The sequence below is a fragment of the Bombina bombina genome, chromosome 6 (genome assembly GCF_027579735.1).
Source record: "Bombina bombina isolate aBomBom1 chromosome 6, aBomBom1.pri, whole genome shotgun sequence".
In the NCBI taxonomy this organism is placed as follows: domain Eukaryota; kingdom Metazoa; phylum Chordata; class Amphibia; order Anura; family Bombinatoridae; genus Bombina; species Bombina bombina.
Window position 1 is genome coordinate 209,074,370 of NC_069504.1, and position 27,557 is coordinate 209,101,926.

Here is a 27,557-nt window from a genome sequence, read left to right on the forward strand (position 1 = left end):
TTCAAGGGGTTATCTAGTCTGATAAGATTGAGGCAATGGTGAGTTAGCTTTTTGCTTTGGTCACTCTTGGACCAAAGTGTATGAGGGAGAGAGAGTTCAATGGTCAAGAGCTGCTCTGAATAGAGTGTGGGAGGGGATGGGGAGCGGAGCCATCTAGGATGCCAGAGCGGTATAGTAGAAGGGAAGAGTGGACGTCATGTTAAATGGGTAAAGAAGTGGGTACCGGGGGGGATGACTTTCTATTTATCTGATGAAAGGGAGGGGAAGGGTCAAATCAAGGTATCATAACTAATATAATAGTACTTATCCATTGCATGTGATGGTCAAAAAGAGCCCAAGATTTGATGACAGTGATCTGGTATCAGTAGGGAATTGTAAGTAACGTTCCATATGATGTGCAATGACTAAGCTATTTCATTGGTACTAGTATCTAGTATTGGGTTGCATATGATGGGTGATGATACTCTGAGGTCCCGGCCACCTACCCAGTAGTATATCACTGTAATTGTTAGGTATGATGGGTATAAGTGATTCGCTGCTACAGCGAAAGATATCCCGAGTATATATAGTGTTATAGACTGCTATCTTGATAGATTATACCACTTACCGCTTTATTCTAGAGCCCAAACCCTTGTGGAGATGGAAAGAGTATCTATCTGACTAGGGGGATCCTATAAAGACTAGTAGGTGCGACACTTTATATATAATATATGGTAATGCTTTGCACTATGCAGATCTCTTACGTCTATTTGCCTTAACACATATAAGAATATGTGGGGGGGGGGGTCAGGTCCGTCTATTAAGAGTTAAATGGGTGTGTCTTAAATAGAAATCAAATTTAAGCGTCTAACTACCATATATATGAGAAATGTGGAGATGCAAGCACATCCATACCGAATGTATACACAGAAGATATCTGTAATATAGGTGATAGGACTATATGCGCTCCCTCTATCTCATAGGGCAATGGTAACATCTAATATAAGCATGATTACAGACTGAATAGTATATTCGCTAACAGAGGTACCTTAGTTAGGATCCCACCTATCTTACTGGTGTATATAGATACTATAGCGCCGTCTCTAGCTCTAACATATACATATGCCCACCCTTATCATAAGTGATACCATCCAGCAGTCAGGATCCACCAGTAAAGATAGCCCTATGAATATGATCTTCAGTATAGCCCTGAGCAGTAAAAGCAGTACTAGTATTGGGTGCTGGAGAGCAGAGGTTAGGTAAATGAGTTGGCTAATATTTTAAAAATTGTAAGTATGGAAATCCCTCTAAATATTTAATGGGCTAGCAGAGTCAACTTATATAGTGGTGGGTCTAGGTTTCTTCACGTACCTGCTGTGTGACATTATGTAGAATCTCTCTTAATTGGTATATGCAAATTTCTCTTATATGACTCTAAGCTTAAAGGAGAGCATTGCTAAAAACATAGAACTACAGACTAAATGGTGTTCTCAGTGTTCAAGAGACCTGAAAACATATATAAAAACAAATCCTTCCGGTCCCTAAGACACATGCTTTATGCTATTCAGGTTGAGGGTCAAGTGAAATCCTTGCTGCTAAGAGATGCAGGTATACCTGAAATATATTAGGTAAGGCAAGATAACAATAATGACTCTTAGAAAGATAGGTGCTTTGGTATGTAAGAATAGGAGCAAGCAATTTCAGATAACAAATACAATTTCAGTACAAAAAGTTCACATATATTAGCTGAGATAGGGCATAGTATATGGAACAGTTTTAAGTGGAATGTATAGATAAGTCTAGAGACATTTATCTAATATGCTCTACCGCAGGACCCGTCACATCCCTGACTTACCGCCCCCTGAAAAATTAAACTGATTCTGCGTTAGGTTAAAGGTACATAAGAGAATAGGTTAATGCATGACCAAGGATAGTAAGTCATGGAGGCAGTAAACAGGAATAGGCTGAGGTACTGCCGTATAACACATTATCTATGGAACAAGCTAACAGTGAAGGAAACGTGTAATAACTACTAGAAAAAGTATAATGAGTGTGAAGGTTCAACAAAACATCCAGGTTAGAGTGACTTTTGGGCAGTATCTGCCATAGCTGTTTGGAAATAGTTATTCACAAAGTAATCATAAATTAGCTTCTAGCAATAGTATAACAGCCGTGAGCATTCAACAGATCCTCTAAGGTACAGTCTCAAAACCAATAAGCCATTAAACACTGTGAAAACTGTAACGAACCTAATAGCAATATTCAGCAATAAGTACTGAGCAGGGGGGAAAAATGTCTAGGAGGAAATTAATGCTAACAGATAGTACTTTGCGGACACTATAGGATCTAGGCAAGTGGATTAGCAGGCTGATGTCTCACTACTTATGTGTTACAAGGTGAGGAGGATGTGTAATAAGCCATACAGACATCTAGGATATATTTGCAGTAGTGCAGCCTCTGTTCCATTTCAATACACCATGGTATAATATTAGCCCATCTATGTGCCCTTAAAAAAATAAAATCTATGCCTTATAGGCTAAGTGAAATGGTGATATATATGGAAAAATAGGTAACAATAAAATCATAATATATTGAACAATGCGGTATAAGATAATTTAACATACCCCTCAGGTGCTACAATCAGACCGAAAGGCCATCATTAAAACTATACGAGAGGGAAAAGATGTCACTAAGCAACAACATATAACCAGCTTGGAAGGAGGGTAACAAAAGTCCCACTAGGAATTATATTAGTGGTAGAGTATCTGTTAGATCTTTGTTAATATGATCAATCATAGAAATCCCACTTAAATGTAAACACCTCATTCTTACGTGGCAGATAGATATAGCAGACAGTCAGTAGTGTCTATTGTCCACTGATCCCAACAGCAGTACAATTCTCCACTTGGGTAAAGGGAGGGGAATTCCCCTTTAAATCAGACATGTTAAATGCACTCTTCACCCTACTCCGACTTTAAGACAGTGAGTAGAAAAAATTGAGTGCTTATCTGAAAGTCCATAGCATCTAGTGGAGATAGCGTGCTGCGAGTCAATATCGCATGTCCGACACGAGAGTGCCTGCAGACCAGAATCTCTCAGAAGGCTGTTTTGGGGTGAAGTATGAGAGGGGCCAGGGTTGACACCGCATAGGGTTTCCATTCCCCATCTCCCAGTACCAGCTTAGTGATCTGCGGTAGTAGAGTAGCTAATAGTTCAGCGGGGCATAGATCTGTCCGTCCACTCAACTTAGAGCAATTTGAAGCCAATGTAAGACCTGTGCATGCAGTATCAGTAGGCCGTGCTGATATAGGTAGGGTTAGTATATCGGACTCCATTATTTGTATAGACCAGGTTGTTGGGTATGTTCCATCCCCATGGTGCTCAACCACATAAGGCATATTAATCTGCAGTATTGCGGGAGTACTCAGGCTTTCTTCAGTGAGCTCCATTATAGGGGCCGCCATATTGACTGTGTCTGTGGCCATTTTAGAGTTTATGCTAGCCGCTCCTACCACCAGTGAAGTAGTTTCCCCTGTAAGCTCATCTCTGCATGCAAGCATTTGGTCCAAGTACTCTCTATCAGCCCTATTTGAAGAAATTGAACAATTTATCTTGAAGGAAAACAAATTGAAGTGGGGTGTTTGGACTTTACAAAGTTATTTAAAACTTAACCTTATACCCAGAGGACTGAGATTGAATAAGTTCCCTACCTTTAGAACTGAGGATAAAGCATTTATTTTTGCATGGAATAATACACTTTCTGAATGTTCCTATAAACTTATGAATTTGTTAGTTGACTATAAGCTAACACAGATACATGAAGTTTCAGCTAAAATTGTTTAAGTTCAAGATGAATTAAACAAAAGATGTACTAACACTGATTATCCAAAAATTTGATCAATTACTACACGATGCTGTCACTGAAGCTAAGTCACTACTTTTGGAGTTAAAACGCAATAAATATGTAAGGGATCAGTTAGATTACTCCAATAATGCAGTTTATGTATGGAATAGGAGAGAAAGATTTCAGAGAAGGAAGGAAGCAAATCAATTTCAGTACTCGGAGGGGAGAGGTAGGGGCAATAGAGGACTGCGTAGGGGCAGAGGAAGGGGCAGATCCAATAGGAGAATCCAATTCTCAGTTAGTGAAAATGAGCATCCGGTAATGATGATTTTGATTATTTAACATCTGAAACAAAAACTACACCTACTATTGACACAAATAAGACCCAACAAGTAGTGAGGCCCAAGGAACCCCCCACAGCCCCAGTGTCTATTTTAAAGAAACCAAATATGTCCACTAGATACATTTTGTAAACAATTACCAATGCACAGTCAAAAGAATCCCCTAGCACTTGTGAACAACTTGAACTGAATCAGGTTTTTTTCTCTTCCCCCCCACCCCGACATCAAGTGGGGGGGGGGTGCAAGGCACAAGAGGAGCCTTCAAGGGAGGATACCCTCTGAGAACGAACCTGTGACAGACACGTTACCAATAAATAGTATAATTAACTAAACCTCCTATAGATTAAGTACAGTTGAACATAAACTTTTAAGCTTGGGTTTGGGATTTGTACCAACCTACTCGTTCAATTTGTTTAATACTCTATTTGATGTTAATAAGCTTGTAAGAAAGTTAACATTGAAGAAACATTTTGCAAACACAGATGATTCCAGCACTAGCGCAATGGGGAGTACCTTGAATCCTATAAGAGAAAATAGATCAGACACAGAGACACTTGACTTTCAGGACCTGTGTGGTCTTTCAGTATTGGAGTCATTACACACAGAAAATACTACAGATCAGCCTCCAAGTAACATCTGTACTCCAAGACTCAAGTGTCCTTCTAATTTTTATCCTATTCACAGTAGGGGCCCTTTTATAGAAAAGAGGAGAGTAGAAAGTGATCTCACAAATTTGTTCTACCGCCAAAGAAAACCTACAAATAAATTATCAAAAATTGAAAGGGAAGCTCTTGAAAAATTGAGTTCTAACACCGAGTTAGTGATCCGTGCTGCTGACAAGGGGGGCGCAGTAGTGGTGATGACTAGAGAGAATTTTGTCGCTGAGGCTCTGAGACAGCTCACAAATCCACATGACTATAAAGTTTTGGTTTCAAATCCAACTAAGCTTTTTAGCATGAAACTGAGGAATTTGGTGGACGATGGGCTGCATCAGGGTTTCATTGATAAAAATACAAGCGATTATTTACTCGTCTCCCACCTGATAACACCTGTATTTAATCACCTCCCTAAGGTGCACAAGTCTATTGACAATGTAGTTGGCAGACCAATTGTCAGCGGCATCACTTCTTGAACACCTCTCTGAGTGGTTAGACCTAATTCTGCAACCAATGGTATTGGACCTTTGGAGCTATGTGCAGGATTCTAAGCACATTCTGAATCTAGTCTCCAAGATTGAATGGAGTACTTATCATAAATGGCTCACAGACGTGAAAGAACTTTACTCCTCGACTCCACACGATAAGGGTCTGTTGGCATTTGCCTATTTTTTGGAAAAATACTCCTGATTTTTGTGATTTCATACTGAGGGTAACAGAATTTCTGTTGCACCATAACTATTTTGAGTTTGAGGGGGTTTTCTACCTCCAGATGTGTGGTACCGCTATGGGGGTGAAATTCGCCCCCTCCTATGCCAACCTCTTTATGGGGTGGTGGGAGCAGGAACACATATTTGGGGGTGGGAACCCCTTTGGCTCTAAAATAGTTATGTACAAAAGATTCATAGATGATCTTTTGTTCATTTGGAGAGGTGACCAGATTGATATACAGTTGTTTGTTCAATATCTTAACACAAATGACTTTGGGATTAGCTTAACTTCTGAATGGGATCCAAGTAGTATTAACTATCTGGATTTAACATTAAGTGGTATATGTGGTCAGTACATCTCCACTTCAGTTTACAGAAAGTCAATTTCAGGTAATACCCTCTTGCACGCCTCAAGTTGCCATCCTGAGAGTGTCTTCAAGGGCATTGCGAAGGGACAATTCATTCGGTTAAAGCGAAATTGCTCAGAGTATACGAAATTCCAAAATGAATCAGCAGAACTTTCCAAAAGACTAGAGGAAAGAGGCTATCGAAAAAATGTAATAGACTCTACTAGGAAGTCAGTAAGCAAAATTAATAGGTCCGATTTACTCAGAAATAAGGGACACACAACTCAAAAACAGGGCTTTGGACAAAATAACATTTTGTTCATTACAGAATACTCTGAGCAGTATAATCAAATTTGTGACATAATTAGGAAACATTATCCAATTTTGAGAGCCGATAATGGGCTGGCCAGCTTATCAAATAAAGATTGCAAATTTGCTTATAAGAGAAGCAGGACTATTGGAAATTATGTCGCTCCCACTAAACTACAACCCATGGGACAAAGCAATTCATCTTGGCTGTCCTCTATAGGGATGTACAAATGCCACAACAGTTCATGTGTGGCTTGTGAAAAGGTTGAAACAGGAATTGTGTTCAGATCCTCAGTTACAGGACAGACGTATCAAAAACGCTCGTGCCTTAATTGTAGGTCCACTTTTGTTGTGTATATGATTAGTTGTGTAGCATGTGACAGGCAGTATGTAGGTCTCACTACACGTGAGGTGAGAACCAGGATTAGAGAGCATCTCTCTAGTATCAAATATGGTACTGCCAGTACTCCATTGGTACAACACTTTACTCATGAGCACAACAAAAGCGCGGATACTTTCAAGTGGTCATGCATAGAGAATATTCTTCCCATGAAGAGCGGGGCAACAGGGAAAAGATGTTGGGTAAAAGAGAGATCTTCTGGATCTTCAAGTTAAAATCTAGATTTCCAGAAGGATTCAACTCAGATTATGACTTAATTAATTTCTGGCAGTAATTTTCTCACTTTTGACCAGGAAAATATATGGTCATTGACACAATCTGATTTTGCTCATATAAAATTGTGTTTCCTGAACCTTTTGACCCATGAAATAAGCACACTCTAATCTGACAAGTTGTTAAAAACCATCATGTTTCAGGTTAGCACCACATTGAGAGTTTTATAACGATATATACCTTGATGTAATCTAATTAAAATTGACCATAAAAAGGCACAAATAATGATGATATTAATTCAGCTTTGTTTTTCTCTACATTTGTATTGAAACAAATGTTGTATTTACGGCATTTTGCAATGGTCTTTAATAAAGCTGAAGTAATCTCAATCATTTGGCTTTTTCTATTTTGTTCACAACTTTGTATTAAAATCCTTTGTTTATATAAAAAAAATCAACAATTGAGAAGTTGATGAAATTATGGAAAAGAAATGTTTTGGTTCACCATTTATCTGTGTATATTTTGTTATCATTTATTATTGTGTTTTTTTGCTAGCATCTCATATTCATTATATACAAAATACTGTAAGGTTTTGTGGTCTAATTCATCTGGTGTTATTAAGCACATATTATTATAAATGTATTCAAGTGTTTATGCAAATACTCATTGACCAATAGGAGGCAGCTTAGGGTTTTATAAGAATTTCCTAGGGAAAGTTTGTCAGCTTCGACTACGGCTCCATGCCGAAATGTGTCAGCTGTTTGCTTTGCTGACCTCTCTATTTTACTGGCCTGATATCCTTGCTTTTTAACGTATGTTGCAATAAAGTTTTGTTAATTTTTAACTCTATACTTGGCTGGTGCTCCTTTTCTTTGTGCTTTTAGGTCAGTAAAGCCATGTTGCATCTTCTCTGCAAAGTTGTCAAGTAGCACCTGCACCTGTGAATAAAATTCCTCCATACTTGGTGGCTTGGTAACGATTTCCGAATATATCAGGCTGCTTATGTGAGGCCCACTACCACCATGAAACAAGATCTCACCCTTTATATCTCTAAAGTCTGTTATCTTCTAGGAAAGCCAGATGTCGTGTGCTGTTTTGTGTGCAGGGTAGCGTAGATATCGTTGATCAGGGAGAAGGCGGCCATATGGGTCAGTTTCTCTTAAATGTCTCTGCTATGGATAACTTGTTCAGATAGCGGTTTTCTTAGGACCTACGCCTGTCAGTGTAATGCTCAGGCTTTCTGCTATCGGATGGTGCTATTTAGGAGCCAGTATCATGTTGGGGTCTCCAGTACTAGTGATCAATGTGCTTTGCAGCTACGGAGCATTAGGTTTCAGTGGCCATGTTGGTCGACGGCCGGCTAATATAATATTTTTCTGATGCTGGGAGTATTATGTCCTCTTAGACAGTTAGTTTACAATCCTATATTCCACACCGCCTTGTTTGCAAACTCTTCTATTGCCTGTTTTAAACGTGTTCCTAATTGTCTTCAAAAGAAGAAATAGATAAGAAAAACCCCTAGGTTTCAACCGGGGTTGCCCATTATTTTGTAGAAACTAAAGTACTTTTCAGAAATTAAACCTTTACACTTACATCTAAAAATTTGTATTTCTAAAAAATAAATCTACATATCCTCTAACTCATCTTTGCTTTCAATAAATAATTATATCTAACTTTTATTTACTGTTTAATATCCCTTTAAATTGTGTAGAAATAGCTTTTCTTATCTGTAAAACTGTACTTATACTGAAAATATAAATACTGCACTATTCTCTGTAGAAAAGCTGTGTAAACAAGAAGTAGCGGCAAAATCATCCTGCCAACTTCTTGCCTGATTACACTGGGCTTCATTTATTAAGCAGCAATAGCTGCTTTGGAGCACCGACGTTTTAGACTATACTGAAACGATAGTTAAGTAGCAGCAGTTTTAAGACCGCTGCTGCTTAATCTATCCACAACATACAAGGTGGAGGATTGAAATCATCCCGATCTGATCCAATCCGGAGGATTGAAAGCCCCTGCTAGCTGTTGATTGGCTGCCAGAGAGCAGGGGGCATCATTGCACAAGCGTTAAATGTGTACACAGTCCACTCACAGTGAAGTCTGGTAGACCTGATTCGCCACCACAAACCATGTCTGCCCAACCTATAATAAATGGAGCCCATTATCTTAATGACCTGCTATACCAGCTGCATAGCTAGAATAAACTTTTAGATTTATTTTAGCAATTAAAAATGGAAATTTCAATACCTAAGCATTGGTGTTTGCATTGCTTGTATTGGTATTTAAAGGCTAGCTTACGAGCGGCGCGCTAAGAGTTACGCACAAGCAATAAGGGGTTTATCCTGGCTGTTTGCACACATCGAATGTAGCAAGCATATTACAAGTTGAAAGTAAACACAATCGTTTGAGCGCAATTAAATTTAACGCGCGTTGCGATGGCCCGACCTCAGAGCTCTGGTTAACTGTTATGCTCAAATAAAAAGGGTCACATATTTTTTAAAATATATTGCATTAAAAAAGTTATAAGGGCTCAAAGGTCTCAGGTGTTGGAAAAAAGGGATTTAACATAGAGATACATACACATACATGTCAAAATATAAATATATATATTCATATATGTGTGTACATATGTATTTATGTGTTTATATGTGTATACATGTATTTACAGACATAAGTACACATATAATCCTATATATATATATATACATACACACACACACAAGTACTTTGCAGTTAAGTAGATGAAAACATGAAAAATCATATCTATATATATATATATATATATATATATATATATACATACACACTGTAGGTGTGTGTGTATTTATTAATAAATAAATAGAACATATTCTGCTATGTGAAGAACATTTGAATGGGAAATATTCATAGTTTCATGTTGGCAGCACAGAGGTAGGACCAGCACACCTGCTCTCATCAAATGTCCATAAGTAACAAACATATAGAGCCAAATCCCAGAAGCTCAAAGTAAATATCCAAAACAGAGAATGTTGCACTCTTGAATGTGAAAGAATGTTTATTAAGTGAACAGCTGTTCACTTAATAAAAGTTATTTCACATTCAAGAGTGCAACATTCTCTGTTTTGCATAGTTTCATGTTGGGTCAGCGCACTTGAGAAAATTCAATGCAGTGTTATTTTTTCCCCACTTTTTTCACTCCATTGACTTCTATGGGGGAGTACGTTAATGTGCTGGCGATATTCTGTCTTCGGCTTTTTGCGAGTATCAGGGTAGCGTACAAGCAAAAACTTTTTACTTTCAACTTGTAATACGAGCGCTACCCAACGAGCACAAAAAGCTTACTTCAAGCGAAGTAATCGCACAAGCAGGAGCACAAAATACTACTCTACTCGTAATCTGGCCCTATGAGAAAATTCTTTAGAACAATGAGTTGAGATTTCAATTAGCAAAAACAGCTTTTCAAATACAAAAATAAGTCTAAAGGAGCAAGTTCCCATACATTTAGTACCCTGCTGCTGGTATAAAAAGTCTTAGGAAACTAATTTTACAATATGGTGTCCCTTTATGAGTCCAGTAATTTATTTTTTTGTTATACTTTATAACCTGTCCATTAGCTAGCCTTGGTATTTTTTTTCCAGTGGTGTGGTATAATCTTTTCGTTTATGTCAGTAACAGAGAAGCTAAGCAGACACACATCCAAAATCAAAGAAAAAAACAGACTCCCTTAGAAAATCAAAACCATGAAACATCACCACATTTAATAAAATCAAGATCAAAGGTAAACAGTTCAGACAGCACTGTACATCTGTGTTTTTAACTATCATATTTAACAATCATTTCAAATAATTGCTTTAGATGTATTTAATATATCAACCACATAGAAACATGGAGCACTATTGTAAGGGATGCTTTTCATAGCAAAAGATTTTGTGTGTGATAAAAATAATTATTTAGAAGAATAATATGTACAAAATTCACTTCATAGTGCTGGATATCATAACTTGATAGATTCACAAAAGATGTTTCATTGATGGTCTGTCAAAGAACGCCACATTCAACAGAAATTGTCATAGGAAAACAAATACTTCATAAACTGCAGATTTACCTTTAAACTATGGAGTAATCCCATAGAAAATCTAATGAAATGATTTTCTACAGATAATCCCATACAATTCTATGGGGTGTATCACAGCATTGAATGGGATACATTTTTCTAAAGAATAGTGATCGAACCCTAAAATATGATTTGACCAATTCTAGTTTTTTTTCCATTTAAATTCAAATAGTGCAATACATGGCATTCTTAACTCCTTTAAGAATCAAGCACATAAATCTCATTTATACTGTTTGCCAAGAACATAACCAAAATATGCTGTGTTGAAATAGCTGATAAATTGTATTTAAATTTTTTTTAGCGGCTTCAATCTGATACTTCCATTACCTTTTTATCTGATTACCTCTAGTAAATAACTAAGTCAAGGCAAATACGGTCACTCATAGACCTGGGGCTCCATGTACTAAGCCGTCAATTCATCCGTCATTTTAGACGCGGCTAAACTCGCCGTTACTCGCCACGGGCGAAATGGTGTCCGCTGTAGCTATGTACTAATAATACCACAATAAATAGACACGTCTAGCCCGCCGCGAGCAGTGGCGGAATATTGATAAATTTGACGCCTCGCTCGCCGCGACTAAGCTGATGTACTTAACTTTCAGTTAAATTGTCTGGCCAATTGTTAACACGTGACATGTAAGGTGTCATGAACGTCATAGTAGTCGCGGGAATAGAATTTTGCTCCTATAAATGTACAACTTTTCTAAACAACTTTATTATTGTTCCAAAATTTTTGGAGAGTAATTACAGAGCGCTCGTTTTTGTGATCTTTATTTACAATTTCGATATGGCTTCATCTGGATCTGAAACCGCTTCAAACTCCAAGAATCCTCACTTTTCTCATCAGCAAAACGTCGTTTTGATTGACATGATTATTGACTCTTATGATTATTTGTTTGGATGTCGTGTCAAACAGACAAATTTTTCTAGGAGGAAGCAGATCTGGCAAAGGATCAGCGACGCTGTTAGTGCCCAGGGTCCAGGAAAAAAGGATGTCGATCAGCTGAAGAAGCGTTACAACGACATTAAACGCTTCACCAAAGCTAAATTGGCCAGAGAAAAAAATTCGGCACGTGCTACCGGAGGTGGACCAGCATATGTGGCAGACCTCAATGATTATGAGCAGAAGCTTGTTCAGCGTCTGGGACCAGAGATCATCACTGGCATAACGGATGATTGTGACAGTGATTTAAGAGGTAAATGTACAACATAGTTGACGTAAATGTTTTTTTTTTAAATTATGATAGGTCATTGTCTCCAATATATATTGCTTTAAAATAATATTATCTGACTTCTTACGCTTCAGTATCCGAATCTATATAGGCCATTTAGGCCCCAAATACTGTAATCATTTATGTCGCATATATGTATAAGGGATTGTACAAGCCATTTAGGCCCCAAATACTGTAATCATTTGTGTCGCATATATGTATAAGGGATTGTACAATAATAGGGTTGTTATACTGCCTTTTTTTTAAAGGTCTAACGGAACTAAAGATTTGTTGATTATTAATATAGTGATCCCTAAAGATAACACCCATGTGTTTATTTTAAAACCAGTATTGCATAGAAACCTTAAAGAGATAATGACAATAGAAATAATGTAATTGGAAACTATTAAAATAATATTGTTGTATGTCCGACATTAATCATGAGACTAACCCCAGATCACATGCCTTCTTACATTTCTGATCTATTGACTTCCATGTTGCGTTATTTGACTATACAATATTATTTTTAACATCTTTCAAAATTGTTCTCCGCTTTATAAACATATACTTTTTTCAGATATAGCTATGCACATAGTTGACGCAGTCACATGAACCATCTATGTGCATCAACCAATGATCATTTACTGTGCCTGTATAGATTTGCTTTTCATCAAAGTATAAAAATCCAATGAAGGCAAAAACATAATACAATTAAATATTTTTGAAAAAGCATTATCTTATGCAATTTGTAAAGGAAATTATATTTGTTCATGTCCCTTTAAAGGGCCACTAAACCCCAAATCTTTTTTTAATGATTCAGATAGAGAATTGAAATTTAAACAACATTACAAATTACTTCGATTATTTCTTTGGCTTCATTTTCTAGATATTCTTAGTTGAAGAAAAATAAATACACATGTTGAGCCAATCACACGAGGCTTCTTTGTGCAGCAATCAAATGCTTTTCAACAAAGAATATCAAGAGAATAAAACAAATTAGCTAATATAAGTAAATTATAAAGATGTTTATAACTGCATTCTCTTTCAAAATCATAAAAAAAGGTGGTTGGCATGTCCCTTTAATGATTGAGCCTGCATTCACTGCTGTAATTATTATTATTAACACTTTTAGCTTTCAGTTTCAACTAGAAATAAAAATAAACCTAACGTTTTTTTTTTTTTTTTAAAGCGACGCCAACAACACAAGCGGAGCCTGTGAGGAGTAACGAAGTGCCCACTTGTTCTACTTCATCTTCTGCGGTTTACAGACCACCCAGTTCAGCTGTTTCCAGACCTTCGGCCAGTTTTACACATGGACAATTAATACGCTCCACATCTAATGTTACACACACAGCTTCCTCGGTGGACACACTTCCTGATCTAAGGACCAGCACTCCAGAAACTGGTGTTGGTAGAGCAACTGGTAAGTACTTTACAAATGAATAATTTCAATGTTGTGTGTTTTATCTCTTTTATCTCTCAATTTTTTTTTTTTATTTTTTTTTTTTTTAAATGTCAAATGTCATTATTGACATATTCTAGTTCGAGATCTTTTACAGATGGAATGTAATTTGAAGGACAAATAGCAATGATCATAGATTTTCATGAAAGGGACACTGTACAAATTTTTTTTAAATGAGGATTCGTGTAGAGCATGCATGCAATTTTAAGCAACTTTCTAATGGTTTTAAAATTTATCATTATTTTCTTTTTGAGAATTGATCATAGTATTACATAAGAAAGTTGATTGAAATTCCATGCTATATATCTTATTCTCAAAAATATTAGTTTTACTTCAGTGTCCAGTTAATTGCAAAGTACATTTCCATTAATAATTTTCAAAATAGAAATTTCACTGAATGTAATAGCGTTTGAATATATGGTTACATTGACTAAAAAAACTTTTTTATTTATTTATTTTTATGTTATTTATTTTTTTATAGGTGATTTGGGACGTCTTTTCCAGCGATTGACTGGACATTCATCTCCATTATTTGATGGTATGTATCACATATGTATATATATATATAATATAACTTAAATTGGTGTATGACGGTTGTATCTGCTCTCTCCTTCTATTCTATTTCTACAAGTGTTTTTAGAACATTTTATTTTTATTTACTAACAATTTGTTATGTCTTGATCTAGAAGAAGAAAACTCATCAAGGGAGATCACTATCAATCTCATGCCGATAGTGGAAAATCCCATTCAAGATGAACCACCAGGAGGGCATGATGGAAGTGAGACTCCAGATATTCTTGAAGATTTTGGAGATGCGCAACCAGATGAAATTCACACACCGGAAAACCTTGAGGAACCTGTTGAAACACAGGCACCACCAATTGCACTGCAAACAGGTGGTCTAAATATTGACAATACACCGGCAGAAGGACTATTGGTCGATGTTGGATTGAGGGAAATGTTGACACTTGCAAGGCAATACAGAGAGGACCACAGAGAACTGCAAAATATGATTAACACTAATATTGACCGCTGGGCTGCTCTGTCCGAAAAAAATGTTGAAATAGAAATTCAAAGGAATGAGATTGAAATGCAGAAATTACAGCTGCAAAGAGAAATGTTCCAGTGGCAGAGGCGGATGGATGAAGAGAAAAACCAGCAAATTAACAGAGCTTTAACCATCAGTGAAAGGACATTACAATCTCTGTTGGCTATTGTCAGTGAAAGGAAGGGTACAACAGACCCAAAGAGGCCACGTCTGGAGTGAACATTTAATTTATTATTTATAACACTATATTAGTCACTGTTCATTTTTTTCATCGATATATTGTTTAATAAGTTATTTTTTGTGTTCTTTAAGTTTAAAATGTTATTATTTAATAAAGACAAATTTTTTTAAGCCCCCAAAAAAAGTTTATTTACATAAATTCAAAATAAGTTTTGATTCTTCAACACAAAAGTTTTTCTCAGTTATTAATTGTCATTCTTCTGACAATCATCATGACAAAACAAAAAATGAAATCAAATAACATATTTACGGTATAAAAAATCTACTTGCTCCATTAACATTCCCAAAGTTGCCCTAATTTTAGAAATTTTTTGTTTAACATGATCTTCAAGACAACTCTGAGTACTTTTGTCTGCAGTTTCAATAGTTGATGTTGAAGATAAATCTGTAGAAAAATAAATGCAAAGCAAATTTTAATTCAATTTTCATATACATATTCAATGTATGATAGGGTTTTTCATCACAAATATTACCTCCTGATGTGCTGTTATCTAGGTTATCTACTATATTAGCTTCTACACTTATGTCCACTCCTTTAAAGCTTTCATCTGAGCCAACTCCTATTTGAAATATACAATATGTATTAGTTAAAAATTTGATTTTCTTAGATTTAAGATTACTGAGTATGAAACATACCTTTATCTACCATCATTGTTGGTAAAACTTCTATCCTTGGTTGAGTGTCATCTGAAGTCAAGGCTTCAAATATTGGCACACTATCAGGATTTTGAAATTCTTCCATTTCCATACTATTTTCCATGGTAATATCTATGAACGTAATTACAAAGATAAAGATAGAAAACTATTAAATCAAAAACCTAGGATATATTATTTAAAACAATAATAATAATCATTAAAAGGGACATAGAACCCAATTTCTAAGTTTCATGATTCAGATAGTGCATGCAATTTAAATAAACTTTCTATTATACTTCATTCTTTTTGTATCTTTATTTGAAAAGCAAGAATGTAAGTTTAGATGCCAGCCCATTTTTGGTGAACCAACTGTGTTGTACTTGCTAATTGGACAGAACCAATCAAAAAGTGCTGTCCATGGTGCTCAACCAAAAATTGGCTGGCTCCTTAGCTTAGATGCCTTCTTTTTCAAATAAAGATAGAAAGATAATGAGGAAAAAAATGATAATAGAAGTAAATTAGCAACTTGATTAACATTGCATGCTAAAACTTTAAGCCAAAACCTAAAATATATGATTTAAAATTTAAATAATAAGTCATTACCTGTCTGTGTCTTTTTATGAAAAATTTCATATGGATTTGGAGATAATTCAATATCCAATAGTGTTATTGGCAAAGGTGGAGAAAGAGCTTCACTTCTGGGTGTTTGCACCAACATTGACCTTAGGTAGCGTGGTGGGTGTGCACACTTCATTCTCCTACGTCTCATATCTATAAACATATATATAAAAAAAAACATAATTTATGCTTACCTGATAAATTCCTTTCTTCTGTAGTGTGATCAGTCCACGGGTCATCATTACTTCTGGGATATTACTCCTCCCCAACAGGAAGTGCAAGAGGATTCACCCAGCAGAGCTGCATATAGCTCCTCCCCTCTACGTCACTCCCAGTCATTCGACCAAGGACCAACGAGAAAGGAAAAGCCAAGGGTGAAGTGGTGACTGGAGTATAAATTAAAAAATATTTACCTGCCTTAAAAACAGGGCGGGCCGTGGACTGATCACACTACAGAAGAAAGGAATTTATCAGGTAAGCATAAATTATTTTTTCTTCTGTTAAGTGTGATCAGTCCACGGGTCATCATTACTTCTGGGATACCAATACCAAAGCAAAAGTACACGGATGACGGGAGGGATAGGCAGGCTCTTTATACAGAAGGAACCACTGCCTGAAGAACCTTTCTCCCAAAAATAGCCTCCGATGAAGCAAAAGTGTCAAATTTGTAAAATTTGGAAAAAGTATGAAGCGAAGACCAAGTTGCAGCCTTGCAAATCTGTTCAACAGAGGCCTCATTCTTGAAGGCCCAAGTGGAAGCCACAGCTCTAGTAGAATGAGCTGTAATTCTTTCAGGAGGCTGCTGTCCAGCAGTCTCATAAGCTAAACGAATTATGCTACGAAGCCAAAAAGAAAGAGAGGTAGCGGAAGCTTTTTGACCTCTCCTCTGCCCAGAGTAAATGACAAACAGAGAAGACGTTTGTCGAAATTCCTTAGTTGCCTGTAAGTAAAATTTTAGAGCACGGACTACATCCAGGTTGTGCAGTAGACGTTCCTTCTTTGAAGAAGGATTTGGGCATAAAGAAGGAACAACAATCTCTTGATTGATATTCCTGTTAGTAACTACCTTAGGTAAGAACCCAGGTTTAGTATGCAGGACTACCTTATCCGAATGAAAAATCAAATAAGGAGAATCACAATGTAAGGCTGATAATTCAGAGGCTCTTCGAGCCGAGGAAATAGCCATTAAAAATAGAACTTTCCAAGATAACAACTTTATATCAATGGAATGAAGGGGTTCAAACGGAACGCCCTGTAAAACATTAAGAACAAGGTTTAAACTCCATGGTGGAGCAACAGTTTTAAACACAGGCTTAATCCTGGCCAAAGCCTGACAAAAAGCCTGGACGTCAGGAACTTCTGACAGACGTTTGTGTAACAGAATGGACAGAGCTGAGATCTGTCCCTTTAAAGAACTAGCAGATAAACCCTTTTCTAAACCTTCTTGTAGAAAAGACAATATCCTAGGAATCCTAACCTTACTCCAAGAGTAACCTTTGGATTCACACCAATATAGGTATTTACGCCATATCTTATGGTAAATCTTTCTGGTAACAGGTTTCCTAGCCTGTATTAAGGTATCAATAACTGACTCAGAAAACCCACGTCTTGATAAAATCAAGCGTTCAATTTCCAAGCAGTCAGCTTCAGAGAAGTTAGATTTTGATGTTTGAAGGGACCCTGTATCAGAAGGTCCTGTTTCAGAGGTAGAGACCAAGGTGGACAGGATGACATGTCCACCAGGTCTGCATACCAAGTCCTGCGTGGCCACGCAGGTGCTATTAGAATCACTGATGCTCTCTCTTGTTTGATTCTGGCAATCAATCGAGGAAGCAACGGGAAGGGTGGAAACACGTAAGCCATCCTGAAGTCCCAAGGTGCTGTCAGAGCATCTATCAGGACTGCTCCTGGATCCCTGGATCTGGACCCGTAACGAGGAAGCTTGGCGTTCTGTCGAGACGCCATGAGATCTATCTCTGGTTTGCCCCAACGTCGAAGTATTTGGGCAAAGACCTCCGGATGAAGTTCCCACTCCCCCGGATGAAAAGTCTGACGACTTAAGAAATCCGCCTCCCAGTTCTCCACTCCCGGGATGTGGATTGCTGACAGGTGGCAAGAGTGAGACTCTGCCCAGCGAATTATCTTTGATACTTCCATCATAGCTAGGGAGCTTCTTGTCCCTCCCTAATGGTTGATGTAAGCTACAGTCGTGATGTTGTCCGACTGAAACCTGATGAACCCCCGAGTTGTCAACTGGGGCCAAGCCAGGAGGGCATTGAGAACTGCTCTCAATTCCAGAATGTTTATTGGCAGGAGACTCTCCTCCTGACTCCATTGTCCCTGAGCCTTCAGAGAATTCCAGACGGCACCCCAACCTAGAAGGCTGGCGTCTGTTGTTACAATTGTCCAGTCTGGTCTGCTGAATGGCATCCCCCTGGACAGATGTGGCCGAGAAAGCCACCATAGAAGAGAATTTCTGGTCTCTTGATCCAGATTCAGAGAAGGGGATAAGTCTGAGTAATCCCCATTCCACTGACTTAGCATGCACAGTTGCAGTGGTCTGAGGTGTAAGCGTGCAAAGGGAACTATGTCCATTGCCGCTACCATTAAGCCGATTACCTCCATGCATTGAGCCACTGACGGGTGTTGAATGGAATGAAGGGTGCGGCAAGCACTTTGAAGTCTTGTTAGCCTGTCCTCTGTCAGGTAAATCTTCATTTCTACAGAATCTATAAGAGTCCCCAGGAAGGGAACTCTTGTGAGTGGAACGAGTGAACTTTTCTTTTCGTTCACCTTCCATCCATGTGACCTTAGAAATGCCAGCACTAACTCTGTATGAGACTTGGCAGTTTGAAAGCTTGAAGCTTGTATCAGAATGTCGTCTAGGTATGGAGCTACCGAGATTCCCCGCGGTCTTAGTACCGCCAGAAGAGCACCCAGAACCTTTGTGAAGATTCTTGGAGCTGTAGCCAATCCGAATGGAAGAGCCACAAACTGGTAATGCCTGTCTAGGAAGGCAAACCTTAGGTACCGATAATGATCTTTGTGAATCGGTATGTGAAGGTAAGCATCTTTTAAATCTACAGTGGTCATGTACTGACCCTCTTGGATCATAGGTAAAATTGTCCGAATAGTCTCCATCTTGAACGATGGAACTCTTAGGAATTTGTTTAGGATCTTTAAGTCCAGGATTGGTCTGAAAGTTCCCTCTTTTTTGGGAACCACAAACAGATTTGAGTAAAACCCCTGTCCCTGTTCCGATCGTGGAACTGGATGGATTACTCCCATTAACAAGAGCTCTTGTACGCAGCGTAGAAACGCCTCTTTCTTTGTCTGGATTGTTGACAATCTTGATAGATGAAATCTCTCTCTTAGGAGGAGAGTATTTGAAGTCCAGAAGGTATCCCTGAGATATTATCTCTAGCGCCCAGGGATCCTGAACATCTCTTGCCCAAGCCTGGGCGAAGAGAGAAAGTCTGCCCCCCACTAGATCCGATCCCGGATCGGGGGCCCTCAATTCATGCTGTTTTAGGGGCAGCAGCAGGTTTCCTAGTCTGCTTGCCCTTGTTCCAGGACTGGTTAGGTTTCCAGCCTTGTCTGTAGCGAGCAACAGCTCCTTCCTGTTTTGGTGCAGAGGAAGTTGATGCTGCTCCTGCTTTGAAATTACGAAAGGAACGAAAATTAGACTGTCTAGTCTTGGCTTTGGCTTTGTCCTGAGGCAGGGCATGGCCTTTACCTCCTGTAATGTCAGCGATAATCTCTTTCAACCCGGGCCCGAATAAGGTCTGCCCTTTGAAAGGTATATTAAGCAATTTAGACTTAGAAGTAACATCAGCTGACCAGGATTTTAGCCACAGCGCCCTGCGTGCCTGAATGGCGAATCCTGAATTCTTCGCCGTAAGTTTAGTAAGATGTACTACGGCCTCCGAAATGAATGAATTAGCTAGTTTAAGGACTCTAAGCCTGTCCATAATGTCGTCCAGAGTAGCTGAACCAATGTTCTCTTCCAGAGACTCAATCCAGAATGCCGCTGCAGCCGTGATCGGCGCAATGCATGCAAGGGGTTGCAATATAAAACCTTGTTGAACAAACATTTTCTTAAGGTAACCCTCTAACTTTTTATCCATTGGATCTGAAAAAGCACAGCTATCCTCCACCGGGATAGTGGTACGCTTAGCTAAGGTAGAAACTGCTCCCTCCACCTTAGGGACCGTTTGCCATAAGTCCCTTGTGGTGGCGTCTATTGGAAACATTTTTCTAAATATCGGAGGGGGTGAGAACGGCACACCGGGTCTATCCCACTCCTTAGTAACAATTTCAGTAAGTCTCTTAGGTATAGGAAAAACCTCAGTACTCATCGGTACCGCAAAATATTTATCCAACCTACACATTTTCTCTGGTATTGCAACTGTGTTACAATCATTCAGAGCCGCTAACACCTCCCCTAGTAATACACGGAGGTTTTCCAGTTTAAATTTAAAATTTGAAATATCTGAATCCAGTTTGTTTGGATCAGAACCGTCACCCACAGAATGAAGTTCTCCGTCCTCATGTTCTGCCACCTGTGACGCAGTGTCTGACATGGCCCTAATATTATCAGCGCACTCTGTTCTCACCCCAGAGTGATCACGCTTACCTCTTAGTTCTGGTAATTTAGCCAAAACCTCAGTCATAACAGTAGCCATATCCTGTAATGTGATTTGTAATGGCCGCCCAGATGTACTCGGCGCTACAATATCACGCACCTCCCTCTGAGCGGGAGATGTAGGTACTGACACATGAGGCGAGTTAGTCGGCATAACTCTCCCCTCGTTGTTTGGTGAAATTTGTTCAATTTGTACAGATTGATTTTTATTTAAAGTAGCATCAATACAGTTAGTACATAAATTTCTATTGGGCTCCACTTTGGCATTGCAACAAATGACACAGCTATCATCCTCTGAATCAGACATGTTTAACACACTAGCAAATAAACTTGCAACTTAGAAATACAATTCAATTAGAATAATATTAAAACGTACTGTGCCATTAAGAAGCACAGAAGATCTATGACAGTTGAAAATTAATAAATTGAAGCAGTTATAGCCTCAATCCTTGTAAACAACACAACTTTAGCAAAGGTTTAATCCCATTAGCAAAGATAACAAATTCTGAAAGCAGGAAACAAATTACAGAATAAACGTTTTTTATCTCAGTCAAACTATAATTCTCACAGCTCTGCTGAGAGAAATTACCTCCCTCAAAATAAGTTTTGAAGACCCCTGAGCTCTGTAGAGATGAACCGGATCATGCAGGGAATACAATGAGTTGCTGACTGAAATATTTGATGTGTAGTAAAAGCGCCAAAAAAACGGCCCCTCCCCCTCACACACAGCAGTGAGGGAGAACAGAAACTGTCAGAAAACAGATTAAGCAACTGCCAAGTGGAAAAATAGTGCCCAAACATTTATTCACTCAGTACCTCAGCAAATGAAAACGATTTTACATTCCAGCAAAAACGTTAAACATAATCTCTAGTTATTAAACAGCTTTATGTATTTCTTACAGTGTAATTCTAGTGAAGTACCATTCCCCAGAATACTGAAGTGTAAAGTATACATACATGACATTATATCGGTATGGCAGGATTTTCTCATCAATTCCATTGTCAGAAAATAAAAACTGCTACATACCTCTATGCAGATTCATCTGCCCGCTGTCCCCTGATCTGAAGTTTACCTCTCCTCAGATGGCCGAGAAACAGCAATATGATCTTAACTACTCCGGCTAAAATCATAACAAAAACTCTGGTAGATTCTTCTTCAAACTCTGCCAGAGAGATAATAACACACTCCGGTGCTATTTTAAAATAACAAACTTTTGATTGAAGATATAAAACTAAGTATTATCACCATAGTCCTCTCACACATCCTATCTAGTCGTTGGGTGCAAGAGAATGACTGGGAGTGACGTAGAGGGGAGGAGCTATATGCAGCTCTGCTGGGTGAATCCTCTTGCACTTCCTGTTGGGGAGGAGTAATATCCCAGAAGTAATGATGACCCGTGGACTGATCACACTTAACAGAAGAAATTGGGAATAAATTTTTTTTTTAATTATTCCAAGTAATTTTTTGTTTTCAAAACATTCAGTTCTGCATGCTTACTTTTCTAACATGTTTCAATGGTATATAGTAATATATTTATATTTTATCCTACTAACTCAGTTCTGCATGTTTCAATGGTATATACTAATATAGTTATATTTTACTCTACTAACTTTTTGTATGCTAAGTTTTCTAACCTTTCTAACCCTTTAAGTAGTTAAATTTTAATCTACTAACTCAGTTTTTTGTAACTTTTTGCAATTGTATATACTAATATAGTCAAAGTAACACTCAGAAAATAATATTGTCCTGGATTCGTCAATGATGACGCAGTTCAAAAATAAACCCTTTTTTTATATTATAAAAAATTATTTCATATATAATTTTGAAACTTACATGTCCTTATCAATCTTCGAATCGATTTATAGTACTTCGGTTCTCTTCAAATCACTATATTTTCTAAGACACTGTCGTCTTGTTCTTTTAATTTTTGAAATACGATGCATTCTTCTCAGCATCTCGTATATAATTTTGTCTCTGCATTCCTGTCTCACTCCCCTCACACCACCAATCCGTTTAGGGAAATATTTATCCATGGCATAAACTAATATCACCAATTCTCCAGCACCAAAAGGTTCAGGACGCGACATGTTTGACGATGACGTGATTAATCGTTATGTCAATCATTAGCGCATTGATATAGATATGTATCCCTGAAAAATAGAAAAAAATATAATGTATATGTAGATTAATGTATTTTATGAAGGTTTGTAAATATCGATGTTTATAGTTATTACAAATGATATTTGGTTTCTATACATTTTCTTTGTTTCAGATGTGTTGATATGTATTAAAATTTACTTTGCTTTACAATTGTTATTTTGTTTCTAAACATTTTCTTTGTTTCAGATGTGTTTATATGTATTAAAATTTATTTTGGTTTACAATTTTTAATTTGTTTCTAAACATTTAATTTTTTTAAGATGTGTTTATATGTATTAAAATGTACTTTGGTTTACAATTGTTATTTTTTTATAAACATTTTCTTTGTTTCATATGTGTTTATGTATTAAAATTTATTTTGGTTTACAATTGTTATTTTGTTTCTAAACAATTTCTTTTTTTTCAGATGTGTTTATATGTATTACAAGTTACTTTGGTTTACAATTGTTAATATATAATGTTTAAAGATTGTAATTTTGTAATAAAATAATTTATTTGCCATTATTTTCTATATGCCACTATTCTTTTAACAAATCTTGAATGGAAAAATATATTATAAAGGTTAAGAAAATAAGTGTTAAGAGTAAGCCCTTAAGGTATTTATTTGAATATGGGAAAACCTAGTAGCTGTTAAAAATTGAGGTTAGAATAAAACAAATCAAATTAGCAAGTCTTTTTTAACTCAAAAATCCTATCTGATAACATAAAGCACTGTTGAATATACTGTCGCTTGTTACAGCTACAATTCAATGAATTAGCATCAGCTATGGAGGGATTACATTACACTAATCACATTATGTAAAAGAGTGAGAGCAGCTGTAGACACTAGTGTGATGTCACAAAGACAATGTATTACCTATAATATATTGTCTGTAATAACTTTGATCATAAACTTTATTTATTTGAAACCTTTGATAATTGAAGAGCAACAACTGTTATGTATTTAACTGTTTATCATGAGTGATTTTTAATAACCTTAATTCTTAAAAAAAAATGGAGACAAGTTAATAAAGAAAGTTTTTTATTGATCAACTGAAACTTTAATCTTCAAAATATTGTTCTGAAACCATGTCCCTTGTTGCATTTCCACGCCTATTAGCTTGTTCTACACATATTTCTTCTGGTAAATCATCAGCATCTATTGGATCTTCATCTTCTAATGGACAGCCTCTTTTAATTGCAATATTGTGCAGTATGCAGCAAACCAATATAATTTTTGCAACTTTCTCTGGTGCATACTGCATAGCACCACCAGAACGATCAAGACATCGAAACCACATTTTCAAAATACCGAAAGTCCTCTCAATAATCCCCCTGGTAGATCGGTGAGCTTCATTGAAACGTACTTGACTTCTGGTCTGTGGGTTGTTATAGGGAGTCAACAGCCATTCTGTACATGAGTACCCTCCATCTCCTAATAGAAGATATAATAAATATAAATATTAATATAAGAATAATTATAAAGATTCAGAACTATACAATACAAATTTAAACTATACAGATTACAGTCGACAAATTGGGCGCAATTTTTGTACATTGAAATGAGAGACAAATTAGACGCCAGTTATGCTTACCTAGAAGCCATCCGTCAGGCATATTTCCGTCCTCGAACTTCCAGTATAACCCAGTCTGCCTTAAGATGTAAGAATCATGACAGGAGCCAGGAAAGTTAGAACGGACACTGATAATCCTCATGTTGGGGTCACAGACCATCTGGACATTCAAGGAATGGAAATGCTTTCTATTCCTATAGATCTCCTCATGAGCTTGAAGTGGTCTTACAGCAACATGGGGACAGTCTATGGCACCTAGGACATTGGGCATCCCAGCCATCCTATAGAAATTTGACTTGATAGATTGCCATTCTTCAGGGATAGATGGCAAACAAACATATCGATGAAAAATAACCATCATAGCCCCTATTACTTTGGATAAGTGGCGTGAAAAAGCAGATTGACTCATTCCAATAATGACGCTAGAAACTGCCTGAAAGGAGCCTGTTGCAAAAAAATGCAATGCAGCTAATAGTTTCAGAAGTCCCGGAATAGCTTGTGAACGAGCAGTCATCGGCTCCAAATGATCTTCAATCTCTCGATACAGGTGTAATATCGATTCACGATCAAGCCGGAATCTTTGTATGATCTCTCAGTCAGAAAGGCTGTGCAAACCAACCCGTGGAAGGAATACACGGGGGACACGAACTCTCCTTCTTCTAATGATAGGATTAGCTACATTTCCAGTATTCTGTCTTCTAGCCCGGATTTGCATCAAACGGAGAATAAACAAAAACAGAATTCTCTCCATAGCTGCTGAAATGAACAATGTAAGTACAATGCTGATATTACTTCCTTTTATATATGTATAAACTGGCGTCTAGTGTGGCTTTCCTATTGTTTTGTACCTTGCCCGCCACCTAAAAGGTGGCGAGGCAAAAATAACGAGGTGGGGGCGGAGATTGACGCAAGCGTACAAATAGATTTTTTAGTACATTCGTTTTTGGCGAGTTGGTGGTCAAATGTGTCTAATTACAGTAAAAAAATGGAGAGGTAGCGAGGTTTGGCGGATAAGTACGCTCGCAATTTTAAAGATGCGAGTTTTAACATAATTGACGGCTTTGTACATATCAGTTTGCGAGTTTTGACGCGAGATTTGTTGCGGGTAGCTCGCTGACTGCTTAGTACATGGAGCCCCTAGAATACTCCATAGAGGTATTTCTGACCTAGATTCATATAGTCAAAATAGGAAGAGTATACTGCAGCTGGCTTTCAAGATACAAAACCAGCAGAAATCCCTCAGCTTCTGTGGCTACTGGCATCTCTTTCTACTGTCATAAATAAAGGTTGAGTAAATATATTATAGGAGAGTATTCCTCAAAAATTGAAATATTATATTATTTGAGGAAGTGGGTTATTATCTCCAAAATAAGGTATGGGAACCTGAGCAGTCCTAGATGAAATACTAAACCATGACTATAGGATATTCTAGTAAATAAACCCTGTGAGGCAGTTTAACGAAGCTCAGTGGAAAGGTACTGTGACTATGCACAAACTGAGTAAAACTACTAAATTGTATAAATATTTTTACCATTAACAGTGGTATCTTGCATATAACAGACAAATAAGTATACAGGATTCTGTGTAGAAAAGCTTGATTAGGTTGACAAGTAACCATTAAAAACGTAACAGACTCCAGTTCTGCGAGATGGCCAAAACAGTATATATTTACAAAGGCAAGTCACTGACAATAGAATCTATGGGGGACCAGGATAGTGGAAGAGTAGTGAAAGACCCAAATTTGTAAGTAATCAAATAAAACAGGGGATTATAGGAGCAGCACGGTAGTTCTGATTGCCCCGCTTCTGTATAATGGAGATACCGGCAGAGGAAACACTCACTCCTACTTTTGGCAGGCAAAGGTCACACTCCGGGGAGCCAGCCGCAATCCCCCAAGTGTCAGGCCATATTCCACTCCTAGTACGCTCCTTTTCTGTATTAGTCTTCCGTATCGTAGCGGCTCCACCGCCATGCAGGTCCTCATCATCTGCTCCTGAAACTGCCCCTTCTACAGCTGGGCTGCATCTCCGGAGGGTTGTGGTGGCGGGAATTCCCGGCTCCAACCTCTGCTCATAGAGACTCCACTTCCCTCATTCCATCTCGTCCTTGGTTGGCATAGACATCTGCAAGCAGGTGGGTGGGTGAAAAGAAAACTTCTCAGGGACTTTTTTCAAGTGCACAGTCATGCCTATTACTTTCTTGCGAGGTTTCAGATCTTCTCACAGCCTCCACTGAAAGTATGACATCATCCAGTCTCTTGCAAAACTCTCTTTCAAATTCTTCCATAAGAGTCTATAAAGTAACAGATATTTCCTCCATGATAATAAGTGAGAGATATTAGGTAATCGAAAGATAGCAGACACTCTTTGTCTACTTTACCGGCGAACCGGGGGAGGTGTTGAGATCTGTGAAGAGGCCGCCACTTAAGATCCAGTGGCCCAGATCAGTCTGTGAGAGGTGGAATGCAGTAAAAAGTATATATTTATGTTCAGCTCACTTTTCTAACTACAAAGTTCTTATTTTCAAGCTGTGGTGGTAAAGTATTCCAATGATAATTTGCGGATCATCATGCACTCTCTCACAGCTTCTGATTTTCAGCCTCTCATGGCTGCTGCCCAGGCACGCCCCCCCCCCCCCCTCCACATTTCTGCTTTTTAAATATAGATACCAAAAGAAGGAAGAATCATGAAATAATTTTTTTAAAAGGCTAAGTGGTGAATTGGTGACGTCTGGAAAGGTCTCATTAGTTTTAAAGTCTGTAGAAAGATGTGAATAATCAGTAGTAAGGTTAATATGTCCTAAAAAGGAACAGCCAATTGGCACACACATACACACACACACACTCAAACACAAACTTGCATACACCCAAGGAAACACCCACAGAGACATCCTCAGAAAACACACAAAGAAATACCCACAGAAAACACACAAAGACATACATACACACACCCTCACTGAGACATCTACAGAAAACACACAAAGACATGCACACACATCCTTACAGAGACACCCACAGAAAATGCACAAAGACATACACACCCTCACAGACACCCACAGATATATGTGCACACCATTACAGGGACACTCA

At 37.8% G+C, this 27,557-nt stretch overlaps 1 long non-coding RNA gene across 1 annotated transcript; it reads left to right on the forward strand.

The window, feature by feature from the left end:
• Positions 1-13,479: 13,479 nt before the first annotated feature.
• On the forward strand, positions 13,480-14,332 carry LOC128665006 (uncharacterized). Its single transcript, XR_008402960.1, has 3 exons — positions 13,480-13,529; positions 14,050-14,106; positions 14,255-14,332. It is a non-coding gene; the product is annotated as an uncharacterized LOC128665006 (long non-coding RNA).
• The last annotated feature ends 13,225 nt before the right edge of the window (positions 14,333-27,557 follow it).